The 24,632-nt window shown below is 39.1% G+C and overlaps 1 non-coding gene across 1 annotated transcript; it reads right to left on the bottom strand.

Moving 5' to 3' along the window:
• Positions 1 to 6,696: 6,696 nt before the first annotated feature.
• On the bottom strand, positions 6,697 to 6,803 carry LOC141593833 (small nucleolar RNA R71). The gene has a single exon (XR_012521893.1). It is a non-coding gene; the product is annotated as a small nucleolar RNA R71 (small nucleolar RNA).
• Between the last annotated feature and the right edge of the window lie 17,829 nt (positions 6,804 to 24,632).

Below are 24,632 nucleotides of genomic sequence, written 5' to 3'. Positions count from 1 at the left end.
GAATCGCCTCCATAAGTCAATACCCAATCCTTAGTCCTCCGTAGGTACTTGAGGATGTTTTTAACAGACTATCCAAAGTGTGTTTCACCTGGAGTCTTTTGGTACCGACTCGCCATACTCAATGCATATGCCACGTCCGGACGTGTGCATATCATGGCATACATGATCGATCCTATTGCGGATGCATAAGGAACACGACTCATGCGCTCAATCCCTTCAGCGTCATGGGTGATCGAGACTTGCTCAACGCATCCCGGTCGTCATTGGAAGGTTCCCTTCTTGGAGTTGGTCATCTTTGAACTTCTCAAGAATCTTATCCAAATAAAACTCCTGACTAAGTGATAACGTCCGTCGTGATCTATCTCGGTAGATACGGATTCCCAAAATGCGCTGTGCCTCACCCAGATCTTTCATCTGGAAATGGTTCTTCAACCATTCTTTAACCGAAGATAGGAGAGGAATGTCATTCCCAATCAAGAGTATGTCATCGACATACAATATCAAGAATACAATCTTGCTCCCACTTGACTTGATATATAAGTATGGTTCCTCGACCGATCGAGTGAAACCATACTCTTTTATCACCTGGTCGAAACGATGATTCCAACTCCGAGAAGCTTGCTTAAGTCCATAAATGGAACGCTTAAGCTTGCATACTTTCTTAGGATGTTCAGGATCTATGAAACCTTCGGGTTGCACCATGTACAACTCTTCCTCCAAATAACCGTTTAGGAAGGCGGTTTTCACATCCATTTGCCAAATTCATAATCATGAAAAGCGGCAATCGCTAAGATTATACGAATGGAACGTAGCATGACTACAGGTGCAAAAATCTCATCATAGTGCAATCCGTGCACTTGAGTGAAACCTTTTGCCACAAGTCGTGCCTTATAGGTATCTGGTTGCGCGTCTATAGAGCGCTTTATCTTGTAAAGCCATTTGCACTGTAGAGGTTTTACCTTATTAGGTAAATCAACTAGATCCCACACGTCATTCTCATATATGGAGTCCATCTCGGATTTCATGGCTTCGAGCCATAGCTTTGAGTCGGAACAGGTCATAGCACCTTTATAGGTAACGGGTTCATTACTCTCTAGGAGTAAAACGTCATTCTCCTCGACCATACCAATGTATCTGTCCGGAGGATGCGAGACTCTACCCGACCTCCTAGGTTCCTCAGGAATATTAACCGTATCAATAGTTGGAGGAACAACTTCCTCCATCCGTTCCTCGGTTGTTGGTTCTGGAATCTCCGACAGCTCGAAGGTTCTATTACTTGTCTTGTTCTCGAGAAATTCTTTCTCTAAGAACGTCGCACTAGCCGCAACAAAAACTCGATGTTCGGTAGACGAATAGAAGTAATGACCAAATGTTCCTTTTGGATAACCTATAAAGTATGTCTTGACCGATCGCGGGCCGAGCTTATCCTCGTGTCTCCACTTGGATTAAGCCTCGCAGCCCCAAACCCGAATAAAAGACAAGTTAGGGACCGTTCCCTTCCACATTTCATATGGAGTATTGTCGACAGCTTTAGACGGACTTTGGTTAAGTATAAGAGCAGCTGACAAAAGAGCAAAACCCCATAATGAATCAGGCACTACCGTGTGACTCATCATGGATCGAACCATATCAAGTAAGGTTCGATTTCTCCGTTCGGACACACCATTTAATTGAGGTGTTCCAGGTGGAGTTAATCGCTGAACGATTCCACGCTCTTTCGGTGTTGATCAAACTCATTTGAAAGATATTCGCCACCCCGATATGAACGGAGTGCTTTAATCTTTCTACCCAGATTGGTTCTGTACCTGTTCTCTCGGTATTCCTTGAATTTCTCAAAGGACTCACTTTTATGCTTCATTAAGTAGACATATCCGTATCTACTCAAATCGTCCGTGAAAGTGATAAAATATCTATAGCCATCTCTAGCGGTAATTGACCTAGGTCCACATACGTCCGTATGTATGAGTCCTAATAGGTCACTAGCGCGCATTCCAACACCTTTGAAGGAAATTCGAGTCATCTTGCCAATGAGACATGATTCACACGTGCCATATGTAGAAAAATCGAATGCGGGAATAGTCCCATTATCGACGAGTTTCTTCACGCGTTTCTCATTTATGTGTCCCATTCGACAATGCCATAGATAGGTTTGATCTTTGTCACCAACCTTTATTTTCTTATTATTCACGTGTAATACTTCTGTAGTTTGGTCTAAGATATAAATTCCATTTATGGAAACTGCTTTGCCATAAATCATTTCATTGAAAGAGAAAATACAGCTATTATCCTTTATTGAAAATGCAAAACCGTCTTTAGCAAGTACGGAAACTAAAATAATGTTCTTAGACAAACTGGGTACATAGTAACAGTTATTTAAAAATAACTCAAAACCACTAGGGAGTTGGATTACATATGTTCCCTTCGAGACAACAACAACTCGTGCTCCATTCCCGACTCGCAGGTCCACATCACCTTTTTCGAGAGGTATGATGTTCTTTAGGCCCTGCAAATGATTACACGATGAGAACCACAACCAAGATCAAGTACCCAAGTTTTCAAACTTGCATGGTTAATCTCAATCATATGAATATAAGATGACATACCAACAGGAACGACGCGGCTCGCTTTGATGTCCTCACGGTAGACGGGACAGTTCCTCCTCCAATGTCCAGTCTTGTGACAATGGTGGCACTCTATGTCACCGCCCTTGCTCTTTGCCTTGCCTTGTGAGCCACTAGTCTCACCAGGCGCACTCTTACCGTTTCCTGGCTTTTTAAACTTTGGCTTACCTACAGCTAGGTCGCCATGAGCCTTGCCCTTACCTTTACCCTTGTTGGAAATCGTGAGAACATCCCGCTTCATGCTCCCACTCAATTTCATATCCTTCTCGGCCTGTACGAGAAGGGAGTGTAGCTCATGAGGACTCTTTTTCAAGTCATTCATGTAGTAGTTCGCCCCGAAAAGGGCAAAACCATCGTGAAGAGAATGAAGCATTCGGTCAATGACAATGCTCTCACCGATTTTACAATTCAAAGTGCCTCCACTTCTCGACATTCTCAATCATGTGAAGAATGTGTGGGCTAACCGGTTGGCCCTTCTCGAGTTTCGCATCAAAGAAGCGACAGGTATGCTCATATGTAATGATTCTCGGTGCTTTTGAGAATTCGTTAGTGAGCGTGGTGAAAATCTTGTTTGCACCTTGGGCAATGAAGCGTCTCCGCAAATTGGTTTCCATTGCAAAGATGAGTACGTTCTTTATCGCACCCGCTTCCATAACGAAATCACTATAAGCGAGTGTCTCGTTGACTCTTGCATTGGGGCCTGGGTTGACCGGTATTGGCTCGATTAAGTACTTGAGCTTACCGTCGCAATGGCGATTCCGTAGTGCCGCCTCCCGGTCCCGCAAAGTTGGACCCATCATTTTTCGGGCGTGTGAACTCGATTCATCCGGTCCATGAATACTTTCACCAGACGAGCGATCAAGTGTGGCACTAGGCATTGGGATTGCGTTATTTCCAGCCATTTCGTTGTAACAAAGATTATGAAAAATAATCGTGTTCTACATCATGCGAGAAGAAGAATAAAAATAATAAGCATGTGCATCGTTTATATTTTTTAGTCTAATGAACTACATCATTTTGTCATAACGCGAAGACTTAAAACATTTATACAATTGACCTCCCTCAAGAATTATATAAATGATCCCAAGACTCAATTCTCAGAAATTGATAAGCTAACCTTTTAGCTAATTCTACCGTTAGAATTCTTGGTCGATAAATTTCTGTAAATTCTATCTTTAGTCCATCATAATCACGAGAAACTCTTCGGACTATGATGTTGAGGTAAACTAAGTCAACACAACTACTTACCCAACGTAGAAGGGGTCATATTATGCCTACCGACGAAGAAGGGATTCATAGTTGTTGCCCTTATAAAGACTAATCTCAATTTCGGTTTTAGAGGAAGATCCCATCAACTTTATTTTAATTCATTTTAAGTGAACTAATATCTAGCATGCGAGAATGAATAAACTAAGGTGATGGCTTAAAGACAGTGACATCTGTATGTCCATGAAAACTAACATACAACCTATATGAGTCAATTTTCATGCATTTAATTAGTAGGTGATTTGGTTTTAGGCGGAATATGATGCATAAACTAACATGTGAATGAAAAGCAATAAGAATGAAAAACGTAAAAACAGTAAAAGTCCTAGTGTGGCCTATCCTATCAAAATGAACAATAAATACAAGTTTGGAATCCTCCTTGGACCCGAGAAGCTTGTCTTGATGTTCCATCTTGATCCATGTAGCGGGAGTGAGCTCCAATCTCCATCTTTAGTCTTCTTTTGAAAATTACAATAAATAAAATTTACATAATAAACCTATTTATTACATTCTAATTTTAAAACCCAAAAACTAAAGAAAAATAAAGGAGATTCGAGATCTCATAATTACATTAAAAATTATGTTTCCTTCATTACGAAAACATAATTTGACTGAGGCCACACTAAGTATTACAACTGATTGCAAAAATACGTAAATTAAATTCATTCAATCGATTCATTCAAAAAAAATAAAATATAATGCATCAACTAAAATAAATTAAACATACATGACACAATTCCTTAATTATGTTGATTAATTTATCCAAACCACCTATTTAAATCAAATTAAGTGACAATTCCTCAATTAATCACATTTATTTCAATCTTAATCCATATTAAACTTGTAATATGAATTCAATCCGTCAAAATTTTAAACTGCTTTAAAATAATTCGGTATCTTTTAATTGTGAACCGTTTCACAATAACTAATTGGCCAAAATCAAAACAAAAACAAAATCCTTTTTTTATTTGGTCTCGGCATAAACAAAGAAAAACAAAACAAGCATGTTTCTTATTTTATACACGGTTTTATCTGTAAAAACCGAAACAATTTTTTTATTTTTTTTAAATTCTGTCCCCTGTGAACAGTAGCACGTGAACAGTAACAACAATTTTTTTTTTTTTTTTTTAATACTGTTCATCCGTAAACAGTACAGAAACAGCAAAAAAAATTTCACGGTTTTTAAATTAGGACCCTAATGCCTTTTTAATTTCAACTTAATCTGCATTAAATCAAACATGACGATTCCATTTATGTTTTAACTTAATCTGCATCAAATCAAACATCTACCAATCTTCATATGATAATTTTAACTGATTAAAACAACATTATGAAAAATAAAAATGGAAATCTCGCATCAAAAAGAACAAACACCGGCTGCAAACATTTTTTTTTCAATCGGCATTAACAAAAAAAAAAAACAGCCGTGCCCTAAATTTTTTCCGGAAACCCTAAAAGTTTACATACAATTTTTATGAAAATCATCAAAATTAAAATTCGTGGCCTTTGCTCTGATACCACTTGTGGGAAATAATCTGTATACTTCCCTTAAAATGAAGGATTATAACGAATTTAATGATGACGATCACTAGTCATAAATTAAAATACATAAACAAAAGTAAAGGATTCAGAATTAACCTTCGGTCCTAGCAAATACGACCTAAGAACAATATCAAAATATATATTCTCCTATCAGTTGCACCCAAGATGCTCCGAGAAATGCCCTTGATTTTGCTAGAATCGATCCAAAAATTAAAATAATTTTTAGGTTTTCTTTGTGTTTTCCGATGAGAGAGGAGGCAAAAATGAAAAATGAATTAGGTCAGAAAATCCTCTCCCTCACTCACCTATAAACCGTGTATAGGAATGAATTAAGGTAGGCTTTTCTTTTCTATTTTTCTCGGCCCATAACCGAAATAAGGAGTATTCTTTCCTTATTTTTGGTTATTCCAAAAATGTATAAAATGTGTTAAATTGTCATCTAGGGAGGATCGAACCCATGACCTCTTGGTTTGTGTACCCTCACTATTACCACTATGACACATTCAACTTGTTGATATTAAATATAACCGATTACATTTAATTACGAATTAACAGATTAATTCGTCCAAGCTAACATTACATACATTTAATTAAATATAACTTATTATATTTAATTTACGAATTCACAGTTAATTCGTCTCAACTAATATTATTTAATCTTCATTAAATAATTGTCTCATCAACACATTGACTAACTGTTTAGTCATATTAGGCATCAATGTGATCATATTTCTATAACCACATCTCTCAAACACATCCAATAGGTGTGACCTTTAGGGACCAGTTGATCACCACCATATGTATGATAATAACGTCAAACTTTCAAGCAATCCAACCGTTATTAGGTAAACGTTAATCAACTGATTAAATATACGAAGTATACCCTTGTGAACCTGTAAGAGATTACAAATGTTATCACACTAATTTGTGGAGGACACAAGCTCCAACAACTCCCATACCACAACATCTAACCGGAAATTTTATTGCCAAATCCGCATTTATCCAATTAGTCGAAAGAAGCCAATTTGGGGGGATGCCTAGTGAAGACCCTCATTCTCATATGGAGACTTTTTGTGACTATTGTGATGCGATTTCTCAAACCGGTGTAACTCAAGACCAAATTCGATGGGTCTTATTTCCTTTTTCTCTAATTGGCATCGCGAAACCTTGGTTGAAAGGCCTTGATAAGGCTACTCTCGGAATTGATTCTTGGAAAAAGTTGGCTCTAGCTTTCTACAAAAAGTTCTATCCACCGGAAAAGACTAACATGCTAAGAGCTCAAATCACGGGCTTTAAGCAAAGGGATGAAGAATCTTTGTATTTAGCTTGGGAGTGGTTTAAGGGAATTTGTCGCTCATGTCCTCACCATGGACTTAGCGAGTGGTTCTTGGTACAACAATTTTGGTACAACAAATGAAGATTCAAGGAACATTCTCAACATGGGATCAAATGGAATGTTCACTGAAGTTGATGACAATCAAACTTGGAACAAAATTAAGGAAATGGCGGTCCATAACTCACAATATAGTAGACCTCGCAAGGCTACTAGAGGAGGAAAGCATGAAGTGGACTCCATTACTCAATTGGGTGCTCAACTTAGTGCTCACATTGATACCATCAATTTGAATTTTGAAAAAGCTATGGCTAGACTTGAAGAAGCCTCAAAATCACCAAAGCATCATGTTAATGCCATGACGGCATCTTCATCAATCCCAAGTGGGATATGTGAGAATTGTGGAACTTTGGGACATGACCAAAGTGAATGTAGGGGAACAAATGAACAAGTGAATGCTTTCCAAGCATACAAGAGTGGTACCCCTTATTCAAACTATTACAATGAAAACACCAAATTCCATCCAAATCTCTCATACAAAAGCCAAAATGTTCAAAACCCTCAAACAACATACACCCCACCTCCCATGAGAAACCAAAATCAAAGACCCTTTTACAACCAAAACCAAGGTTACCAAAATCAATCTCCATACAATCAACAAAATGACCAAGGTTTTGATGTTCAAAAAGCGGTCCTCCAAATGCAAAAGAATCAACAAGAGTTTTTCACTCAAATGCAAAAAGATAGTCAAGCAAAGGAAACCACCATCAACAACATCCTAGCTCACACCAAAATGTTGGAAACCCAATTGACTCAACTAGAATCTTCAAGCTCACAAAGACAAAAGGGGCAATTACCACCTCAAAGTAATCCCCCAAGACATGAAACGGTTAGTGCCATTCACTTGAGGAGTGGTACAAGGTATGAAGCACCGAAGAAGCAAGTTGAGGATAAAGTTGTGGAAGCTAGTGACAAAGAAGAAATTGTGCAAAACTCCAAGGATGGAGAACCATCAAAAGAAGAATTTTCAAAGAAAAATGAAGACAAGGTCAAGGAGAAGGAGCCCATTGTGATTAGACTTCCTTTTCTATGTCTACAAGCCAAGCCCAAATTTGATGACCAACTTGGAAAATTTATGGAAATTGTGAAGAATTTGGAAGTCTCAATTCCTTTCACGGAATTAATCAATCACGTGCCGGCCTATGCAAAATACATGAAAGACATCCTCACAAAGAAGAAGTCGATCCGGAAGCTTGATACTATCGCCTTCACTAAGGTGAGTAGTGTAATACTTCAAGGGAGTTCACCTCCAAAACTCAAAGATCCGGGAAGCTTCTCAATTCCGTGTACCATTGGCGACACCACGATCAACAAAGCCTTATGTGATCTAGGGGCTAGTGTGAGTGTTATGCCGTACTCCGTGAGTAAAAGGTTGGGGATGGGAGAGCTTAAATGCACCAATATCACACTCCAAATGGCCGATAGATCGACGAAGACACCATTAGGGATATGGGAAGATGTTCCCGTAAGAATTGGGAAATTTTTCATCTCGGTGGACTTTGTCATTGTTGACATGGAAGAAGACTCCAACATTCCAATCATTCTAGGAAGACCTTTCTTACACACCGCGGGTGCGGTGATTGATGTGAAGCATGGAGAGCTCACTCTAGAAGTGGGAGATGAGAGCATAACTTTCAAACTTGACAAGACCATGAGAGCTCCCCGTTTGCATGAACCATGTTTTATGGTTGATCATTATAGCCGGAAGGATGATAGGAAGAAGTCGGAATTCCAATGGAAGAAGAAAATTGAAGATGCTCCATTCAAAGAGCAAGTGAATTGTAGCAAAGAGATCTTGAAAAGCTCACCAAAGTCAAGCAATGAAGAGGATGGCCTCATTGGCCAAGACAAGAAAGTGGGAGAGTTGTCTCCATCAACTCAAGAGATCTTTAGTGATCAAGTAGATGAAGTTTGTGGTCTTTGGGACGATGAGTTTGAAGGGATTTTCAATCCTTATATTGGTAATGCTATCGATTAAGACCGACAACAAGGGCAAAGGTCTATTGAAGATCTTTATCATGATAATGAACAAGCTTTTGATTACTTCTTCAAGGTGTTGAGCAACATCAACAACACCTTGGACATGCCGCCATGACATCTCACTAAGGATGAGAGTTTGGTGGAGTCCTCCCTAAACCACCATTTGTAAATATTTCTAACTCCCTAACTCGCATTTTAATTCTTACATTGCATTTTTGTCATTTTTGGATTTTTATGCTTTGATCAAGATAATTATCATTTTTGAGAGAAGCGAGGGAGGGACTAATGATTCAATTGATGTGTAGTGCTTTAGCTTAGTGTGGGGATAGCAATTTCCTAGGCTATTCATGCCTTAGTAGTGCCCCCACAATGAAGAACACGAGATTTGAAGAATGAAAAATGACAAGGGATATGCAAGTACACGGATGGACTGAATCCGGGTAAAACAGGGAGAATCCGAGCGGCTTCAAGGGAATCCGCCCGTCTTCTGGCAATCCGGGCATATTTTTCAGAATCCACCCGTCCATCTGAGCTGAGAATTTTTAAATTTTGGGACTGTTTGTAAATCCGAGCGTCCCGAAGGAAACACACCCGTCTTCCCCTGCAATTCAAAATTTTTCGCGTCTTTTATAAACCCCATCCCCCATTCATTTCTTCATTCCTTCATTCAAAACACTACCCATAAACCCCAAAACTCAAAACCCTCATCCTCTCCATCACCAAAACAAGATTTCCTCAACCACATTCATCAAAATCAAATCAAACCAAGCACCAAAATCTTCAACCTTTGAGTCGATTTTTGAAATTATAAAGGCAAAGCCTTTCACCTTAAAATCGATTTGGGTATACTTGGAAATTGAAGATTTTCACTCTTTTCTTGGTTCAATCATCAATGGCAAGGACAAAAGGAGCAACTAAGGCACTTAAGGCAAAGGCACTATCAACAACACAAAAGAGTCTTCAAGCAAAGAAAGCCTCATTGGCTATGGTGGTAGCTAGCTCAAACTTGGAAGTGCAACAACAACAACCTCCCTTGGAAGCAACAACATCAACAACTCCGGAAATTGCTCAACTTTCGAACTATCCGGAGGTAATTTTCATCTCTAACTCCCATAGGGAAAAATTTACCAAGTATGCTAGAAAATCCTTTCTATCCACCAAGTTTATTTGTGAAGATGCCTTGAATAGGTTAGGTGTCCTTGAGCAAACTAAAGCCTTCTTTGAGGCCATGGGGTTGGGAAAATTGTTTGCTACAAAAGAATTGACATACCCCTCCCTTACCTTAGAATTCTTGAGTTCTTTGAAAGTTACTAAGGTAGATACTAGGGAAAACATCGAGTTTCGCCTTGCAAATGTGAATAGGCTCATCACCTTTGAAGAATTGGGTAAAGCATTGGGTCTTAGTGATTCACATAGTTATTTCAAGAATCCCGGAAAGTATGACCCCGCTCCTCTTTGGGAGGCGATTTTCGGATGGAAATTTGAGAACTATCATGCTAGTCGCGCTCTATTATTCCACCATCCGGGCATTAGAGTGTGGCATAAGGTCATCGGGAATACCATCATTGCAAGAAAAGACACCAACCACTTTACTAAGCTCGATTGTGTTCTTCTTGAGTCGGCCTTAAATATTGTTAAGGAATTCACCAAGCCTTTCAATTCTCTAAGGCTTTTGGTGGATAGATGGCTAAATGTTGATTGTGGGAAGCAAGGCACCACCGTTATTGTAAATGGAGGTCTAGTCACTCTTTTTGGCTAAGTACTTTGATCCGAATTTCAACAAGGATAGCAAGTATGTGGCGAAAAGGGGGGGTCATCTCATTGATATGGATGCTATGATTAACAAGTACAAGTGGGTCACTCATAACCCTCTTGACACCAAGTATGGGTGGCTCACCAATGAGGCTAGATCTTTTACTTTGCCTTCTAAGATTTGTCGTTTGGGTGTCCATCGGACCAACTACCTCCTTCCCCTCTCAAAAGAAGCCGAATACATTATCCGACAACAAAGGGATGAAGTTGAAATGCCCTCCTCTTCTATTGTCACACCACCCTATCCGTTCAAGTATCAAGAGTTCAAACCCAAAGGTGTTGAAGCAAGCAAAGATTATATGACTGTACTTATGCAAGAGATGCACAAGCAAGATTTTAAGGATCGGGAAGATGCTTACTTAGCCCAATATCCACCCCTCCTTCATTTAGCTAGGCAAGGACTACTTGATCCTTCATGTCCTTTGCCTAGTTGGGCGGATATGGAAGTCTTCTTTCTGAGTGCATCTAGGGGTGAGATTCCGGGTGACGATGGGGTTGTCGGTGATGAGGTTGTTGATAGCATTGATGAAGAGGCTAGTGTAGAAGAAGAAGAGGATGATGAAGGAAGCAAGCAAGAAAGTGAAGAGGGAAGTGGTGATGAGTCCACTTCTATTGAGGAAGATGATGATAATGATGATATGGTGGAAGACTAGCAAGCTTTGGAGGCTCCTACCCTCTTGAGATTTGCTTACTTCTTTCTTTGTTTTATTTACTTTATCTTGATCATGGTTGGAGTAGTCCTAGCAACATAGAGGACTAACACCTCGGCTCCATTGAGGTGTTCTTATTTCATTGTTCCCACTTTTGAAAATCCAAAATGACAAATTTAGTTTCATGCATTGCATCTTGTGTACATGAACTACCCCAACTTTAGGACATTAGAAATAATGTCTAACTCGGTTTGGGGAAGTACATGCATACGCAATGGGAGGTAATCTAAATTACGCTCTCCGTCATAAACAAAAAACCATGCATCATGTAGTGTAGATTAGTGTAGCTTGCATTTAGAGTAGAATTCATGCATCATGCTTGCATGATTTCCCATCATTTTGGCCATTGAGGACAATGCCCATATTAGTGTGGGGATGGGGAATTCTAACTTAACTTTTATTCAAAAATCCAAAAAAATCAAAAAATTTGAAAATCTATAAAAAATTGAAAAATTGAAAAACCAAAAACAAGTTCATTTCCTTTGTAGTGTATGAAGGAAAAGTAGATCTATATACTAACATACTCATATATGTTTTAATTTAATTTGTCATAAAATTAAATGGTGGAACTTATGCATGCAAACATTAAAACAATATAAAGAAGAAACCATCATCTTACATTGTGATTTTCGGATTTATGGGCACAAGTGAGTTCACCTACTCACTTGTTCTTGAGCTCTCCAAATGGAAGAACAAGGATTCAAGTATAGAATCCCTCCCAAAAGCATATACCCAAGGAAAACTCATAATAACCAATATTATTTAGATCTAGTAATAATATTAGTTTTACTATAAAATTGACACAAAATAAATTGTATTTTACTCTTGAAAATTTCGGTCAAGAGGTAGTGTTTTGTGTGTTTTATTTCTCTAGAAATCTCATAAGATGTAGAGAGCATATCAATTTTCTTACACTAGAAAATTAGATAGGAGGAATGAATAATGATAATGTATGAGAAAAGCACTTCTCTCCTTTCTTTGGAGTGGCCGAAAAAATGCTTGGGTAGGATGCCTAACACTTTTCATTTGTGCTCTTCACAAGAGACTAGGCATGCAAGCCTACTACCTAGTGTTATGATTGTGTTTTTATTTAAAAATAAACAACACAATATAAACTATGTACACACCCCCTTATTTTCGGTTTTGGGCATAAAATGGAGAATCCATTTTATTTTTGTCATTTGTCAAATTTGTCACATGTAACATGTTACATGACATGTCACAATGTAATGTATTTTTAACATATTAAAAATCAACATACTCATAAAATATGTCATTTACAAAATCGACTAGTAATTCGTAATTACTTGTACCAAAAATGTTTCCAAATTATAAACTACAACATTCTGTATTTATAATAATTTATTCATTCCGTTTCAATTGTTTCTGTAAACAATAATTTCATCCAAGTAATAAAATAATTCGATTACTTAGACCGTGTCTTATTTAATCATATTTACAATAAGATACGTAAATTATACTCACAAAATCATCCGTCAATTTTAAGCAATTTAATTAACTCGTATCGGTATACGATCAATTAAATAATCAATTAAGAGTATTTCCCTATAGGTATGACCTATGAGGATCAACTGATCACCACCGTCACACGACAGTAATGTCAAACTCTAGTCAGCCAATCATTACCGATATGTGTGGACCAGTTGACTGTAAAATATTACATCCCACATGTATTCTTAAAATGAGATTTAATAATGATATTTAAATCATGTGATCGCACTATTGTTGAGGACACATTTCCCAATAGTGTAGTCATGTATATATTGTTGTATATATTGTGTTTGTTTTATCCTTGTTCACATTGATCGACTACGCCACATCCGAGACATGAGGATATTGAAGACCGCATGGTATGATCTTTCCAATCTCCTTTTTCCTCTTTATGTTAATGACTATGTGGCTTTATTTTGATTGATGCGGTATAACAATGTGAACTTAGGACTTACATTTAGTGTATATGTCATATTAGTTGGTAGAATCATTTGCATTAGGATGTTTATATGCTAGTTGCATCATGGCATGTAGTTTGCATGTTAGAAAATTTTTTCGAAATCGTCTACTTGGGAAGCTTGACAAGTGTATATAGGCCCTAGTAGATGCTTTTTCTTCTTAAGACTTTGCTTGTTAGAATACTTGTAAAACACCCTAGGATGTGTCATGCTAGTATCCTTTGACCCATGGATTAAGGCCTAGTCAAGAGTACCTTGTGGTGTGATAACTCCTTGGCTACCGTTTATTCCAAGGTGACCCTTGAAACCATGTATCCATCCATCATCCATGTTCTACCACATTTTTGTCATCAAAGGGAATGGGCACAAAAAGAAATCAATTTGAGTTCAATGAAATGAAAAGTGAAAGAAAGTTTACAAAAATGCATCAAATGAAAAGAGGAGCAAAAATAGAACTCCTAAAGCTTCAAATATAAGCCACCCTCACTACATATGGGGTGACTTTGAAAATGTTCAAAAGAAATGCAAAGAAAAGTTGAAAGTTGTCAAGTGTTGAAATGCCAAAAATAAAAAAGAAATGGCAAGAAAGTGTTCTCAAATGTTATATGCCACAAGAAATTGGGGGGAAAAACAAAAACAAAAGCAAACTCCCAAAGTGAAACTCAAATATCTATTGATCCCTTTATCCATCGTATCCATTTTTGTGCATGGTAGAGAGGGGACGACCCTTCTTCTTGTCTAGGTAAGAGGTGGAACTCCGCGATCCTCCAGTGTTTCTAACACCATAGGGAGTCTATTCTTGACAAAAGCATTTAACGATTGAGAACAAAGGTACCCTAGCTTGACACAATTTGGAGGTGATTTATTGGTATCCTTCTAGGCTTAGTAGTTTGAAGAAATTGCATCTATGAAGGAGTGTGTACCCTTGAATTGCTTCCCTTGTAGATAATTTCCGCCACTTAGATGAGGAAAGTGGCTATTCTTTTGTAGATGCATCCATTACTTGATTTTGTGTGCTTAATGTTTGGATGTGTCGCCATTTTGGCAAGACCCACCTTGCCTTGCAAGAAGGCATCCTACCTCATGGTTGTCTTGTTGTGAGTTGAAGGGGCGGAGTGAGACCCGCTAATTGTCTCATATCGGCTATGTTATTATGTTAGTTTAAAATAATGGTCCTAGTCTTTGTCACCTCTTTACTCGGGACGAGCAAATGTTCGGTTTGAGGATATTTGACGTGACCATAATTAGAGCACATTTAGTCCCCGAATTAGCCTTGTTCCCATGCTTTTTAGTGCATATTTGGGTCATTTATTGTCTTTAGTCCTTTGTTTTGCATATTCTTTGAGGTTTTGATCCCTTGGTAGGAAAGGAGTGCAAACATTGCATTTTCATGGCAAAATGAGGCTAAATTGATTGAATTCAAATGACCAAGCATCAAGGAGAGACAAGATTAGAAGGCCTTTGTACATACTATAGTAGATGGGCAATGATGAGAAAAGATCCTTGCATCCCCGAGGAAATCCCCAAGGATTTTATGAAGGAAAAGGAAGAAAAGAAGAAGAAACAAGACTGCCCAGCAATCCGTGCGTCTTCCCCAGAAGACGCCCGTCTCCACCATCACAATCCGCCCGTCTTCTCCCCAAGACGCCCGGGCAAAGATTCCAGAAGACGCCCGTCTTCACCCCAAGACGCCTGGGCAGAAACCACCAAATCCGCCCGTCCCGTGCTAAAGACGCCCGGATTCTCAGGCAGACCCATTTCGTCTTCTTCAAGCTTCAAGGAAGGATGCACATCTTTTTCTAGAGACCGGAGTCTCCCTAGAGACCAGAGTCTTTCCAAAAAGACCGACGTTTCCTTAAGTAGGGACTTAATCGTCATTTAAGCCCTTAGTTAACCCTAATTCATCCACCTAATCCCCACTATAAATACCCCATTAGTCTAATTAGAAGAGCATGTTCTTCTTAGCAATCTTTAGAGTAGTTAATTTCAATCAAATCTCTCTTTAATCTTGTAATCAACAATTAATCAAGTTTTAATACAAGTTCTATTTCCTTAATCTCTCTCTTGTTCATCCTTGATTTTGGGTAATTGAAGATTATTTGGGTTATTATTGGGAGATTGACAACCTCTCAATCAAGCATCAAGTACTTCTTTTATTCTTTGCTTTATTATTGGAATCATTAGTAGGTATAATTCTCTTAATCCCTCTTTAATTATTGTTAATCACTTTCATTTATTCATCATATTTCACTTTGTTGGTATGATTGACAACCTTGCTAGCATGTTCAACATGATAATGAGTGAGTAGTTACTTAGCTAGGGTTAATGGGTAATTAGGGGAAACCAACATGGGGAATGATTCTTGCTTAAATTAATATGCTTTCATAGTTTATTTGCTTGCTTGTTGTGATCTCAACTCATGCACATGTTATGTTTGATGAAATGTGAGCCTATGAATCCTTGCATTTTTTACCCACCACCTATCTTTTCAATGAGACTTGTAAGACATAAACCAACTCGAGTCTCATTAGACCATGCATGTTGTTGAGTAGGGAAGACTAAGTCGACTTGTAGGTGTTGTACAATCTAATCGATTCGGCTCCGGGACCCAACTTTTCTAGGATTGTAAGATATAAACCAACTCAATCCATCACAACAATAATTTCTTGCTTATAACTTGAGAATATGTTTGTATGATCAATTCCCATGAACCCCTATGACCCCATGACACCCTAGTGCTTTTTATCAATTGTTTACATCCCTTTTAATTCATCTTGCTTGTTTACTTTCATTGCTATTTAGTTTAGTGATCTTCTACATCAAACCCCAATTGTGACACCCCTTAAGACACCACTAGTTGCAATAGAAATCTCATCTCAATTCTTGTCCCTTGGGATCCGACCTTTACTTGCCTCTTTACTAATTGTAGAGTTGTTTGTGAAGTTATAAATTGTGTTTTGGTCTAGGTGCTCCTAACGACAAGTAACCGAAAGATTTAGTAAATCCCGACCAGGATTGTGACAACATTTTTGTTAGCTTCCTCTACTGCGCCATTAGTTTGAGGTCTATATGGCGACGAGTGGTGATGCTTGATCTTATATTTGGCTAGCAACTATTCAGCTTCAGCCCGTAAATGTGACCCGTTGTCACTGATGATTTCATGTGGGAAACCATACCGACATATATATGGTATTGGTTTGTATGAATCTGGCCACATGTTTGGCTGTAAGACTAGTGTAAGATGCTGCCTCGACCCATTTAGTAAAATAGTCGATAGCTACTGAAATGTAACAGTGACCTCCTATCCCAGCTGGAGTGATTTTCCCGATGATGTCTATCCCTCACGCAGAAAATGGCCAAGGAGATATCATGGTATATATCATTGAGGGAGGAACATGTTGCACATTCCCGAAGATCCGCGATTCGACAATGCCTGACATATTTGATGCAATCTGACTCCATTGTCGTCCAGTAATACCCTAGACGCGTAATATTTTTTGCCATCATAGGTCCACTCATGTGAGGACCGCATTCTCCTTCGTGAACTTTTTCCATTACTTTCTGTGCCTGTGAAAGATCAAGGCAACGCAAGGGGATACCAAGTGGTGTTCTTTTGTATAACTCTCCCTGCATGAGGAGGTATTGAGAGGCAATCAGGTGTATGGCACGTTGTCCCCTCTTATCCATATCTGGTGGATATGTACCATTAAGCTTGAAATTTAAAATGGCGTGAAACCAACGTTCTCCTGGGTTTTCCTCTTCATCCGTAAGGAAATGCACATAGGCCGCTCGACCATCGTTCGATGCATAAAGTCATTTCGACCACATTGTCTGGCATATTGATCAAGGATGCGAGTTTTGCAAGAGCGTCCGCAAACTGATTTTCTTCTCGAGGCGGTGTAGATAGGTAACTTTGATCAAAGAATTGAGCAACCTGATCTATCCTAGCCTTATAGGGTGCTAGACTTTTACTTCGGATTTTCCAGGATCCAGTGATTTGGTTGATGATTAAAGATGAGACCCCGTGAACTCGAAGGTTCTTGATGCCTAAACTCACTGCTGCTTGTAGACCGATGAGGCAAGCTTCATACTCTGCTGCATTATTTGTCACCTCGAAGTTGAGTTTGACAAAAAGTGGTGTTTGCTCGCCTTCAGGAGAGATGAGCAACACTCCTATTCTAAACCCTCTCAAATTGGATTCCCTGTCAAAGTAAAGATCCCAGGAATCTATACTGGTTTGCAAAATATCTTCATCTGGAAATGACCACATATCTATTGCTCGCGTATCGTTGATAGGGTTATCTGCGAAAAATTCAGCCACAACACGTCCCTGTATGACTTTCAAAGGTACGTATTTGAGATCGAACTCTGAGAGCATTAAGGTCCATCTTGCCAAGCGTCCATTGAGAACGGGTTTCTCTAAGAGGTATTTGACGAGATCTATTTTGGAATACACTTTGACCGAGTAGCTAAGCATGTAATGGCGTAGCTTCTTTTTTGCCCACACAAGAGCGAGGCACGTCTTCTCGAGAGGTGTATACTTGCCCTCGTACTCCAAGAACTTCTTACTAAGGTAGTAGATAGCTCTTTCTTCCTTTCCAACAGTCTGTGCGAGCATAGCCCCCATGACTGTTTCGGTAACTGTGAGATATAAACCAAGAGGTTGATCTCGTTGAGGAGGCATTAGCTCTGGTGGTTTGGCATATCTCCTTTATCCTATCAAATGCCTTTTGACAGTTTTCGTCCCATATGGTATGGTCCGTTTTATTGAGCTTTTTGAAGATAGGTTCGCAGATCATAGTGAGTTTCGATATGAATCGACTTATGTATTGCACTTTGCCCAGGAATGCTCTAACCTCTTTCTCTCTTTGGGGTTGTGGCATCTTGATTAAGGCCTTGATCTTGGATGGATCAATTTCTATCCCCCTCTGGCTGACAACGTATCCCAGAAGCTTACCCGATGTTACTCCGAATGCACATTTCTGAGGTTGAGCCTCATGTTGTACTTGCGCAATCTGAGGAAGAATTTGCAAAGGTTAGCGATGTGCCCTTCCCTATCCTTATATTTGACAATCATATCATCCACATACACCTCCACCTCTTTATGCATCATGTCATGTAACAAAGTAGTTGCAGTGCGTTGGTACGTAGCTCCAGTATTAATTAGCCCGAATGGCATAACAATATAACACTATGTGCCCCACTGAGTGACGAAGGCTGTCTTGTGCATATCTTCCACGACCATTTTGATTTGGTTATACCCTGGATTCCCGTCCATGAAGGATAACAATGCGTGATCTGCTGTATTATCTACCAATATATCGATGTGTGGTAGAGGGAAGTCGTCTTTAGGACTCTCTTTGTTTAAGTCTATGAAATCAACACAAACCCGGATTCGCCCATCCTTTTTGGGCACGCGGACTATGTTAGCCACCTAGTCTGAATACTCGGAAACTTTGATGAATTCGGCTTTGAATTGCTTATCGACTTCTTCTTTAATCTTAAGATCCCACTCTGTCCTCATCCGACGAAGCTTCTGTTTTACAGGTTTGAAACCTAGCTTGATTGGAATGCGATGTTCTGCAATATCCCTGTCGATCCCTGTCATGTCCTTGTAAGACCAAGCGAAGACGTCTTTGAACTCGTGTAGGATGTTGATGAAACTGGCCTTTTCAGTTGGGTCTTGGGTCGTGCCTATCCTAAGTTCTTGTGGTTCTAATTCCATTCCTACGTTGATAGGTTCGGTGTTTTCTATAACCGGTTCCCCTTCCCCCTCTTCTAGTATTTCTTTAATTATATAAGGAGGTATTCGATTGAATCTGGGTTAGGATCATCCTCATTATCATCGTAAATAGAATTGCATTCAGAATAACACAAGGAGTAAGCAGAATCAGATTTATTCATATTAAAGTTTGAAAACAATCAAACAAAGAAGCCATCTCAGCGATGAGTCGGTGGCGGTAAAGGGACGATTCTTTGGGACATGCCCCAAGTTACTGTTACTCGGTGATACTATGCTAGGCGAAACAGAGGGGTGGGGAGTGATGACAGGAGGAGACTTTATAGCGACTTCTCTAGACTTAGGCTCCGACTCCGACTCTGATTCCGACTCTGACTCGAATTCATCGTCTTCGGGTTCTTCTTTGAACATCTCTCCTTTTCCAGTTGTGAGCTTGAAGAGCCTCCCTTGATTATTGGTCCATTTGATCGACTTTCTCCATCCTTTTAGCTGATTTGAGCCGGCGTCAATGATCAGTGCTGTAGGGTTGAAATGGTCGTCCTGAAGTATCATGGTAATGATCTCATCCTGCGCTGCCCTAACAAATCAATCCTCTCCAAATAGAAGGCTAACAGCCTGTTCGTCGAGACAAGGTGTATGACGAGTTTTGACGGTAGGAACCGTTTCTGGAGGAATGAAGTAGTAATCGTGGAAGACCTTGATTCCAGCTAGTTGAATTCCTCTATACAACCAAGGTTCGGGAAATCCATAAAAATGTTCACAATTTCCTTCCCTGCCAAAGTACCCATTTAATGTAGGAAGGTAGGATTGCATTTAGATTCCCTTGCTTTTGAGATTATGAACTTGAGTGAGCATTTCAAGGGTTTCGGCCTTTGTGGGCTTGTACCCCAAGCCTAGTGGTATCTTTTGGGAGTTACCCTCCTTAAAAGGTATAAAGGTACTCTCTCTGATAGGATTTAGTGGCATTCCTGGGAAGTATCCCTGGGATTTGAGCATGTGGTTGACCACTAAGTTGGAATATGGGTCGAAGTACAAGGGAGCCAGCTCGCTCTCTATAAGGTTTATGATTTGAAATCCTCCAAGCTCGTACATTGGATCTGTAATTACTTGGTTGTTTGACATTTTCTCTATTACAGCCTTGATAGGTGACGAAGTGATCGTCACTACCTTGCCACCTAGAGGGATCTTGATCTTTTGGTGCAAGGTGGATGTCACTGCTTTGGAAGCGTGAATCCAGGGCCTACTTAGAAGTATATTGAAAGATGCCTCGATGTCCACTATCTGAAAATTAACCTTTCGCTCGATTGGCCCAGTGGCCACAGTAAGGTTAACTAGCTCCACTACTTTACGTCGCGTTCCATCGTATGCCCGAACGCCTTGGTTAGTAGGAGTTAATCTGATTCTTTCATGCCTAACTTGTATGCTATTTTTAGTGGTATGACGTTGACTGCGGAGCCATCATCCACCAAAGTCATTGGTACGTTTTTATTCAAGCATGTGACTGTGATGTATAGAGCGAGGTTATGAGTGATGCCTAAGGGAGGCAAGTCCTCATCTGAGAAAGTAACTGGGTTACTTAGCTTGACTGAGTCTAGGAAGACTAGGTTGACGACATCATCGGGTGTAGAGTCGTGTGCTACGTTCAATGTAGCCAATGCTTGCAGTAAAGCCTGGCGATGAGGAAATGAACTTGCAACTAGTTGCCAGACTGAAAGATCAACCTTTGTCTTTTGAAGTTGCTTCAATAAGTGGTCAGGAGAAGTATCTTCACCATCGTTTGGTGTGATGACATTGGTGTTAGTAGTAACTGGACCACTTGTTTGAGTGACATTTTGATATGGACGTCCCGAGCGAGTAAGGTGGTCCATATCTTGATCTTCACTAGCCTTGACTAGAGGATGTTCTTTGAGGTAAACATCTTCATCGTCATCCTCCCAAACTTCATTGATCTCCTCCTCGATTGGAGAGATAAGGTGTGAGCAATCCAAGTTGGATTCTTCATCGGTGATCATCAGAATTCCAAGAGGATTCTGAGTATTGCTAGGCTTACTTGCAGGAGGTATAGGCAGGCGCCCATCTTCAATCATATCCTGAATTACATGTTTCAATTTGAAGCAATTCTCTGTATCATGCCCTTTGCCTCTATGGTACTCGTAGTAGGCATTCTCAACCCAGAATTTAGACTTCCTCTCAGGGTCAGGTGTAGGTCCTATGGGTTGGAGTTTACTTTGTTTCATTAATCTTTTTACTGCATTGGAGTACGAGTCACCAACATTGGTGAACTTCCTCTGCGGGTTATTCTTCTTAGTAGATGATTCGACAAGGTTGACCTCATCGGTCTTGCTAGTGGAGCCATAAAAACGACTAGTTGTGCCTTGATATCCACGACCTACCGTTTTGGACAAGAGTCCTTTACGGATGTCGTCTTCAATTCTTGTTCCTAGCACCGTTAAATCTTTGAAAGACTTTATGTTTTGGTACCTTAGATGGTTCGCGTAGATTGGCCTTAAATTGTCCACGAACTTTTCAACAAGAGTAGCTTCGTCTGGGCGTTCGACGAGTTGCGTGCTAGTCTTTAGGTATGACCTAAGGGTATCAACTGATCACCACCGTCGCACTACAGTAATGTCAAACTCTAGTCAGCCAATCATTACCGATATGTGTGGACCAGTTGACTGTAAAATATTACTCCCACGTGTATTCTTAAAATGAGATTTAAACATGTGATCATCATGATCGACAGTTGTGATCGCATTATTGTCGGAGGACACTTATTCCAACAATCTCCCACTTGTCCTCGACAAGTGTGCGTCACCAATTCTCTTGTCCTATTACTATCTCCCACTCAATGCAAGGTGTCTTTCAGGTCGTACTTGCAAGTGATCATATCGAGAGTGGTTTCCTCGATCTGGAGAATAACTGATTGACCGGATTTATCTATCATAGATACATTCCGAGCGTGGCCACGCATTTCCAGTTCATTACTCCTCGAGTGGCCCTGAGATATTGTTTTAACCCTGACAAGGGGGTGGACAATTCCTATCGCACTTATTCCCTTCGACTAGCCACAGCCATCATAACCCAAAATATGCCCATTTGACCCCATTTACGAAGGTCGTAGTAACACAAATCAAAGTTAATCTGAAACTGTGCCATCTTAGGTGAATAGTCTTTAGTCAAAAGAATCGACTCATTAGAATACTATAGTAGCTCTCGCCACGACCAGGCTATATAAATTGCCAGAACTCTATAAGCGGTCATAAGGCCCGACAAGGTGTTCCTAACAATCAGCCTATGTGATCGACTAGTCATCTCACATGACTGTATGGCACTTGAAGTTGCCATCAATCGCATCACACTCTAGTCACTTCGAGACGTCACCTCATACAAATGACTATGGGCGAATACAATGCTAATCCGTGTTCACTTTAACGGGGTTCAATTGTCTCTACAACCCGTTTGGATGTAACAAAGTATAATAAAAGAGTTTTAAAGTAAAACTCGAACGACAAATGTGATTATCACATATGAATAGTCAATGCCTGATTACTATTTCATATTCTATAATCTAATTTGATCTTGTACGTAGTTGTTCATTTCAATTCAATTGAAATGACATGACTCATCATGTTTAGCCTTTGAGAAGGCTTTGGTTAGTAGGTTTTATCAACTTCTTGTACCTTACTCAACCTTACTACATACTCGTTTTCCTTTGTAATGTATACATTTGCATTACAAAACTTTCTGAGTACGTGTCGAGATCCAATCAATACATAGGCCCTCTAGCCTAAGAATAGCTCCCACTGTTTTCACAGTGTGCAGGACTCATCTTTCTTGCACATCTCATGATCGCAAGTGTACTCAATTTCCGTTATAAATATCTCTCATTGTTCTTTATTGCCTAGAACGATTCTAGAAAATCTACTTCTTAATTAACATTGCCACAATGGTATCTTAACCATCCTAATATGTTTTGATTATGGTTTTGTCGGAAACCATGCGCAATCTCAATTGTCAATTGTCACTTGTGTAACACCCTTACACAATATTGCATCATAAACACTTTGCTTTACTTCCGTAATGCTTCTGCAAGCACTTAAGGGTAATCTTTATAGCTTACTTGGTAAAGATTACTTAAATTCGATTTTGAAAACAATTCATCATACTCAAAGAATATGAAGTGCTATACATCATTACTCATTTAATTGATCCTAAGAAATGAAGCAAATGGAATCAATCAAATATGTTCAAATTAATTGAACTAGTCATGAATCTTATCAACATAAGACTTCTTATTGACGCTAATATCATGTGGATTTATCTTCATAAATCCTGATAATAAAGATGTATTATAATACTCCAAAAGTCTTATATCATTCGCAATGATCAATATGTCATCCACATATAAGACTAATTAAAACTTCCGTAACTCCCACTAAACTCCATGTATAAACACAACTTCTCGACTTATCGAGAAAAGTTTTATCACATGATCAAAATGTTGACTCCAACTCATTGATGTCCTACTTAAGATTCTCTCTTAAGTTTCACATTATCTTAGGATTGCAAGAATCTATAAAACTCATGACATGTATTGAATACATTCCTTCTATTGAAGAAGTGGGTTTTAGATTCACTTCTTTGTATGCATATCCTCATAATGAAACACAATCCCTAAGAAGATCCAAATAGACTTAATCATTTCAATTAGTGCAAAATCCTTTGCAACCAATTTTGCTTTGAAATATCTCTTTATTAGTGCAAAACCCTTTGTCACTAATCAAGCCCTTTCGTTTCGGATTTTCATGGCTCTAAGCCTTGTATTGAGTTGTGACTTAAACACTCTTATGTAAGTCATATGTTCATTACTTTCTAGAAGTAATCAACTTGAATCAAACAATTTCTTTTGTAAGTTATAAGCTCTTTACTTTCTTAAAAGTAGCATGAATTCATCATTTTTAACAAGTGACGAATTTAACCTCCTAGGTTTTAAAGAAACAACGTCTTACACAAAATGTCTCATGTAGCCAAGAAAGACCAGTTTCTTGCGACATAACATTCTTTGTGGCATTCTTTGTGGCTCTTGAATAATTTCTCCCACTCTGTCTTCTAGAAATAAACTTGTATTTTAGTAAGACAGCTTCACGAGCCGCAAACCCGTCGTACTCGTGATAATTGAAAAGGGAAAAATGAGCATTTGTTTCTTGTGAAAACTTACAAACATGGTACCCTTACCATTTCATATCTCATATGATTCGATTTAGTGGAAAAATAATTTAGACAAAAATGATAAAATCCCCAAAAGGATCAAGTAACTCAAAGTAACTTGATTTAAGTCCAAACCATATCGAATAGCGTTTGATTTCTTATCCATCCACACATTATTTAATAATGCGTGCTAAGAGAGATTAGCTTGTGATACTATATCACATTTCCTTTGGCTTATATCAAAGTCTTTACTTTGATAATCCCATCACGACTAAATCGTGATTCCTTGAACTCTTGAACTTCTTCAAAGATTTCTCTATTTACCTTATTAAGTGAACACACTAGCGTCAACTTAAATCGTTGGTAAAAGAGAATGATCAACCTATTATG

Source organism: Silene latifolia, chromosome 7 (genome assembly GCF_048544455.1).
Source record: "Silene latifolia isolate original U9 population chromosome 7, ASM4854445v1, whole genome shotgun sequence".
In the NCBI taxonomy this organism is placed as follows: domain Eukaryota; kingdom Viridiplantae; phylum Streptophyta; class Magnoliopsida; order Caryophyllales; family Caryophyllaceae; genus Silene; species Silene latifolia.
This window is presented reverse-complemented; position numbering and strand designations above follow the sequence as displayed.